Source organism: Myotis lucifugus, unplaced genomic scaffold (assembly GCF_000147115.1).
Source record: "Myotis lucifugus unplaced genomic scaffold, Myoluc2.0 scaffold_130, whole genome shotgun sequence".
In the NCBI taxonomy this organism is placed as follows: Eukaryota; Metazoa; Chordata; class Mammalia; order Chiroptera; family Vespertilionidae; genus Myotis; species Myotis lucifugus.
The window spans coordinates 2841786-2849463 of record NW_005871178.1 but is presented as its reverse complement, the minus strand read 5'-3'; the positions used below and the strand labels follow the sequence as shown (position 1 = coordinate 2849463).

The 7678-nt window shown below is 44.5% G+C and overlaps 1 long non-coding RNA gene across 1 annotated transcript in view; it reads right to left on the bottom strand.

The window, feature by feature from the left end:
• Nucleotides 1–113: 113 nt before the first annotated feature.
• LOC111827089 overlaps nt 114–7678 on the bottom strand; it is a 9987-nt gene continuing 2422 nt past the window's right edge. The window contains exons 2-3 of the long non-coding RNA XR_002830574.1: nt 6485–6511; nt 114–1284 (exon numbers count right to left, since the gene is read on the bottom strand). This is a non-coding gene — a long non-coding RNA (uncharacterized LOC111827089). The remainder of the gene's footprint in view (nt 1285–6484; nt 6512–7678) is intronic.

Here is a 7678-nt window from a genome sequence, read left to right as displayed (position 1 = left end):
TTCTTTAATTGATTTCAGAGAGGAAGGGAGATGGAGAGAGAGATATAGAAACATCAATGATGAGAGAGAATTAGAGCTGCCGTCTGCACACCCCTACTGGGGATCGAGCCTCAACCCAGGCATGTGCCTGACAGGGAATCAAATCTTGACCTCCTGGCCGGGCTATTAATGTTTAACTTTTGAATTTTTGTCAATCTGATAGGTAATAAGCAGTATTTGGTGTATTTTTAATTTACAAAAAATTTATTTTCTCTCAAAAACAGTAAGGGTATAATTTTGAAATCAAGTACAGCCTTTTGAATTAAAAAGTTTTATGCAAACCTTACTCACTGTCTTATTCCAGGCTTCTCTAACACATTACTACAAATTGAGTGGCTTAAGTAACAAATATTTATTTCTCACATTCTGGAGGCTGGGAGGCTGGGATGAAGATGCCAGAATGATTGGGTTCTTGGTAAGTACATTCTTCCTGGTTCACAGATGGCCATTAGGCCTCTTCTTATAAGGGCACTGATCTCATTCTTGAGGGCTCCACACTTTTGACCTAATTACCCCCTAAGTCTCCAAATACTATCACATTAGGTCAAGATTTCAACATATGAATTTTGAGGGAACATAAACATCCAGTCAATTGCACTCATTAAATATTACTTATTTTTCTCACTATACTAGGTTGGCAAAGACATGTTCATAGGCTAGTATTAGTCTCCAGAATATAGTAACCATTGCTCTAGCCAGTGTTTCTTGCCAGCACATATAAAATAATAATATTTGTAATTATTATTAGCAATAGCATTCAGGAGTAGAAGAGTGAGGCTAGTCATTACCAAAGACAATAGGCTCAGGAGTTTCACCACCCCAAGACTCTGTCCAGCTACCCCAAGGATGAGACCTACAATATTGCTATAGATTTGGAATCGATACCTGTTATAAAGCTCTGTATTGGAAAACTAACCCGATAATGATACATGGATTCTTGTTAGTTTCCATCTTGTTAGCTGCCTTTCCTTAACCATTGAATAAGAACTAGATCTTAACTCTGAGGCCTATAACCTTCTGTGCTCTGAGAACAAAGAATAAACTGTTCCAATTCCAGTGAAGCATTTCAAAAGTTCTATCCACGTCTAAATGCTTTAAAATGATAAGTTATATGCTCTTTATATTATCAGACATTTTGATTTGCTCCTGACCCTGGGCAGTGTCACTTTCAAGCAGAAGCTCCTTTTTTCCTTTTCCATGGTGACCAGCATTTTTCCAGTTATAGGTGCTCCATCAGCCTGGATCCTGTAGTGAAGACAAATATGATGCAGAAGTCAATCCACCATGAACATGAGCTGAGTGAGAAACAGACCTGTGTTGCTGTTTTAAGCTACTGAGATTTGGGGATTGCTTGTTATTGTAACATAACCCAGCCTGTCCTGACTATTACATTAAAGAATCTAATGTGGCTCTACATTATGGAGACCCAAGGTTTCAATGCAGTTGAAGAGATTGGAAAAATGTACCTCCAAAATCACACAGAAGTACCAAATGATTATGTAACTAAAAGAACAATGTATATCACCTGTGGGATAAATATCAGTTTATAGACTAATTAAGTAATTAATTATTCATGGAATCATTGGTTTTCAGAGCTTGATAGGATCTTAGAGATGAGCAAGTTCAATGCTCTATCCAACACACAGCCCCTGTACCATTCCCAGATAGTAGTCTTCCAGAAGCTTCTTGAAAACCCACATAAAGGGATAGCTTATGTCAACTGTTTCTCCATTTTCCAATATCCCTAATTTTTTAAAAGTTCTTTGTATACCAAGTTTCTCTCTCTCTCTCTTATTTAAATGCATTGATTCTATGAGTAGATTTTGTTACAAAGACGTAGCATACCACTACCTTCTTCTCTTGGTGAAATATACTGTTTTTGCACTATTCCTTAATGTCATTATTTCCAGACCATTATCTTTCCCAGTTACTCACCTTTGGGCCATTCTTTAGTCTAATAACCAAGAAGATTGAATTTGGCATGCACTAGTTTCTACCCTCCCCCTGCCATACTCTCCCCACCCACCACCACTACCTTCCCAAGCTGGTTGCCACTGGAATGAAAGCCGTACCTTAGTAAAAATTAAACCTATAAAAGACATTTTTGATGTGACAGTCCTCTAAGAGATCAAAACCACCTTGAGAAGAATAGCTAATAGTTAGGTCAGGAACTATTATAACAACAACAACAAAAAGACAAATCCCTGAGTTTTGCCTTCAGGGAGAAGTACTGGAACAATGGACTTATTGTATAATTGCAACCCAGTGATTTTTGGGACCAAGACAGTCTGCAACCAGAGAAGGGAAACCAGCTGTAAGAAATTCCAAGAAACATCAACATGTGTGTATTTCTTGGAGGGAAATTTCCAGTGATTTCTGGGAACATTTAGTAACTTCTGTGCTTACACATGTTTGGTGTGTAAAGGCAAGTGGTTACCCCAAAGGTATTCATTCAAAAGTTAACACAGTGAGTCTTTTATTTTCTTGTTTAAAAAATGTGTCCTACTTTTTTTTCAATCGTAAAAAAATACATGCTGCCACAGAAAATTTAGAAAACACAGAAAAATATACATAAGTAGAAAGTAAATCAGCTCTGACAGGTACTCTATAATTAAAATATTTGTATATTCAACAGATAATGGCATACTTATTAATGGTTATGTTTGATGTAACAAAATTGTTTGGCTGTGTCATTAAAATTTGTTTAACAGGATTTAGAATTTTAAAACTTTAGCTCTTTATTTTCTGCTACAATTATAGAGTTTATTTCAATTCCTTGACTTTACAGATAAGGAAATCAAGAATAATAAACCCCGTGACTATTTCATGGCTAACCAAATTGTCAAAACAGCTTGGCTGTTTTCAGTGGCCCATTGCCAATATATGTCATTTTAAATTCAACATGTCTAAAATGTTGAGCAACCCTAGCTGGTTTGGCTCAGTGGATAGAGTGTCAGCCTGCGGACCCAAGGGTCCCAGGTTCGATTCTGGTCAAGGGTACATGCCTGGGTTGTGGGCTCAGTCCAACGTGCAGGAGGCAGCCAATCAATGATTCCCTCTCATCATTGATGTTTCTATCTCTCTCTTCCTCTCCCTTCCTCTTTGAAATCAATAAAAATATATTTTAAAAAAGAAATGTCTACTTATAAAAAAATAAATAAAATGTTGAGCAATTCTATTTTAAAAATACTTTTTAAAATTTTTAATTGATTTTCAGAGAGAGTTGAAAGGAGAGGGAGAGAGAGAGAACATCGATGTGAAAGTTCAACATCAATTGGCTGCCTCCTGCATGCCCCATACCAGCAATGGAGTCCCCAAAACCGGGCATGTTCACTGACCTGGAATGGAACCCAGTGACCTCCCGGTGCATGGGGCAACGCCCAACCACACTGGCCAGGGCAGAGCAACTTCTTTTTAAAGAGATGAAGTAATGTTACTTTTCTCGTTCACCAGACTTACAACATCAGTGCCTCTTCCTGACATATTCATGAAGCTAACAATTGCTTCTTTAGAATCTCTCTAGGATTCCCATCCCTTCCGCATGAATTTATGCCACTACCTTCGGCCCCATCAACTGGGAAGATACTAATAAGGAAGACTTTAATTAATGTCCATCCAGCTGCCTCCATGGCTCCCCTCCCCCAACATGTCCTTATGTTTTATCAGTCCTTTTTATTAAATGTGTGGGAGCTCCTCGTTGCTTACTGACTCAAACCTAAACTCTTTGGTCTAATGCTATTCATCTAATAACTGTTTAGTTATCTACCCTTGCCAGGCACTGTGCTAGGGAGGAAGTATACAATGGTGCACTTAACAGACAGGATTCCCTGCCCCTGGTGCCACCATCTAGTGGGGGAGACAGACAATAAAGGGAACAAAATTAACATGTAACTTGTGACAAGTACAATGAAGGAAATAACCAGGGTGCTGTGCCCCAAAACCACAGGGAGGGTCTACTGGTTGGTGAGTGGTGTGTAAATTGGGGGGGGGGTGGGGCGGGGCTAAAAGAGGAAGTGGGGAGACCGTTGTCTGGGCAGCAGATTACTGTGGTGGCAGTAGAGAGGGAAGTGGTCATATTAGAGATATAAGAAGTAGAAATGATAGGACTTGCTAATGAATTTGATCTGAAGGGGTAGGGAAAGGACTGAATCATGGATCATATCCAACTTCCTGTTTTAAACAATTTGGCACCAGTTCTGAGATGAGGAGTATGAGAAAAGAGTAAATCTGAGGAACTGAAAACAGTTCCGTGTTAGATCCAACCATCTAAGGAGGAGGAGGAACCAGTCCTGGGCTAACAGCACCAGAGTGCAGGCTCCCCAGACCCCTCCCCTTGAACCCAGCTCTCCCAGGGAGAACCCAAGCCTCCTGGCACCAGGGACCCAGCCAGAGCAGCTTTGACCTTGGCCTGTTGAGTTACCTTCTACAGCCTCCAGAGCAGGAAAAGTCTGGCCACAGCTTTTTCCCGGTCTTGAGCAGAGGGGCAGAGAGAAGGGGATTTCTCCCGAGGATCCCCCATCTCACAGGGCCACCCTCTCTAGACTGCCTGAGGAATAAAAAGAAGGGCAGGGCCTCCCTCCATCCCCCCAATGGTGGGATCCTTTCCAAGCAGACGCATCGCCCCCCACAATTCTCTGTTGGGTCAGGAGGAAGCAGATCTGCCTCTCTGGGATCTGGAGGATGTGCTCTCTCTGCTGTGAGCCGACAGGCAAAGCCAGCCTCTCCCTTATCCCTCCCATTCTGAGGCTGGTGCTGGCAACCTGTCCAGTCCAGCATTGTGGGCCAGGACCTGTCCCGAGGGGTGAGGCCTCTGGCTGGATGGCTCCCCGCCCCCCCTCCCGGCTGCCCTTCCTGAACAAGCTGAACCGGATCTGCCTCCCTGGTCACGTAAGGTGTGTTCTGTGACCCGTGGAACCTGCCCCCAGCTGGCTACTCTCACCTTAGCCACCCAGGTGAGGCTCTCGCCTTCTGCCATTATCACTCAGGCTGCCCAGAGCTTGCAAAATGCCTTCTCTGGCCCTGGCTCAGTGGTTGAAGCCTAGGCCCACGGACCGAAGGATTGAGGGGTGGATTCCTGGTTGAGGGCTTGTACCTCAGTTGCTCCATCCCCTGCCAGGTTGGGGTGTGTATGAGAGGCAACCAATGGATGTGTCTCTTTCACATTGATGTTTCTCTCCCTCTCTTTCTCTCCCCCTCCTCCCTTCCCTCTACTCTCTCTAAACAGTCAATGGAAAAAATATCCTCAGGTGAGGATTAAGAACAACAACAACAACGAATGCCTTTTCTGTGTGCTCAGTCTGGCTAGAGACCATGGGTGCTGCCTGCACCTGGGGCAGGCTCCACTCTCGTGCTTCCAGGAACAGCTCCCTCGGACCCAGAGCAGCCCTTCTTCCCAGGTTGGGAGAAGGGACATTGGACAAAGACAGGAACATCAGGCACCTGACACACTCCTGCCTGGTGCTCCCCAATCCCCAGGTCCCTGACCCCATTCCAAGGTAGCTGTGGGCCAGCCCCTCATCCCGAGGACAACTAAACCTCAAGTGAGAACCTGGGAGGATGCCCTTGCCTGCAGCTGTGACCAGGAGCAGGCCCTGAAGTCCCAACTGTTAGGTCACCCAAGGAGGAACGCAGGAGGCCAGAGTGCAATTGCTCGATCAAACCTAGCACCAACCTTGTTTGGTCCCCACGTAATGACTTTTGGATTTGATTGTTCAAGAAATAAAAGGAACCCTAGCTGGTTTGGCTCAGTGGATAGAGCCTCGGCCTGCAGACTGAAGGGTCCCAGGTTCGATTCCGATCAAGGGCACATGCCTGGGTTGCAGGCTCGATCCCCAGTAGGGGGCGTGCAGGAGGCAGCCAATCCATGATTCTCTCTCATCATCATTGATGTTTCTACCTCTCTCTCCCCCTCCCTTCCTCTCTGAAATCAATAAAAAGAAAAGAAATAAAAGGAAACGGAAAAGGGAACTGTATCTTCTCTCATTACTTTTATGGGCTTCCATTTAGATTATGGTCATTCAGAACTTGATAGTAATTTCTACCACATATCGTCCTTAATTCGTGGGACGCTTTTAAATTTATGCCTTCCCAGTAAGAGTGAGACTGGGCTGAGGGCAGAGGTTTTGCCTCCTCCTTCTTTGTGTCTACTTACTCTTTTCCTTTTGCCGAGACCTGGTAAGGCTGCCAGCCCCTCCCTGGGTTCCCTCCTGAAGGCCTCTGGCTGAAAGCTCCCCCTTGGGAGGAAAACAGCTCAGCCTTAGCTCTGGCCTTGCCCGATAGTCTTCCCAGCGGCCCAGGCCAGCCCTATCAGTTATTTGCACGGGGATGTGTGGGGGAGGCGGTAAGAGGGGAAGTTGGGAGGAGGGGGAGGGAGAGTTGTCTTTGGGGCCCCTGGCTTTTGCACTGTGCGCTCACTTCCAGCACCTCAGGAGAATAAAGTACTCACCCCAGGAGGAAGACTTGGGCTTTCAGACTTTGTTATGTAAGAGAAACAATTTTAAAAGGTTAGTCACTCGGGCACTGACAGTGCATAAATGAAACAGTGGATGACTAACAGAAATTACAGGATGCCTCCACCCTCTGGCTGAATGACAGTCTTCTGAATGCTTTGGGTAATTTCACAACACTTAGTGCTCGCTGGGAGCAGCTTTCTGGAAATAGGAGTCATTAGAATATCCTTCCCATCTCTTTCATTACCTGCTCAGCTCTCCTCCGTAACCAGTCTCCTCCCACTTATTTTTCTTCTCGAAGTCTTCATGCGTTCAGAAATAAATTTACTTGAGCAAGTAGGACAATGGTAGGTAAACTGAACAGGAAAAAATAAGTTCAATTATGCAGCATTTGAGGCTTGAATTCCGGTAAAACAAAACTTCCTGTCTTCCCGCCCTTCACGGAAAAGCATTTCTGTTGACACAGCGCCATCTGCTGGCACCTGGAATCTCTGCAGCCCAATATATTTGCCTTCCGTTTGGGTTGTCCTTGACCAGTGCTGCTCATTAACGCATTCATTCAGAGCACATTCATTGTGAGCTTACTTTGTGCCACACGCTGTTTTGGATGCAGGGGTACAAGAAAGCATGGCCACTTCCCTGTCTAGTGTGGTGGTTCTTACACTTGGTACAAGTTAGAATCATCTCGGGAAATGTTCAAAATGCAGATTTCTAGGCTCTGTCCTGCAAAGAATCTGAGCTGGTGATCTGGGATAAGACCCAGGAGCCTGTTTGTTAAACAAACATCACAAGCGATTCTGAAACAGGGAGTTCACGAAGCACATTTTGAGAAAAACGAATGATGGAGGAGGAGACAGTGGAATCCATTATTGCAATGTAGTCTGGTAAACGCCACAAAGTAGGGACAGGGTCTGCCAGAGGCCCAGGGAAGGGGCATCTAATCAGACTAGGGGAAAATTGGGGAAGACTGCCCAGAGGTAGAAGTCTAGATACATAGGAGTTGACAAGATGAAGAAGGGGAACAGGGGATGCAGACAGAGGGTGTAGTATATGCAAAGGCAAGAGGGTATGAAACTGCACAGGACTTGCAGGTAGTGTGGGAAGTTATAGAAAAGTGCGACCGAGTGTCAGAAAATGAAGGCCTGGAATACAAAGCCAAACTTTACCCTAAAAGCTCCGAGGGAATGTGG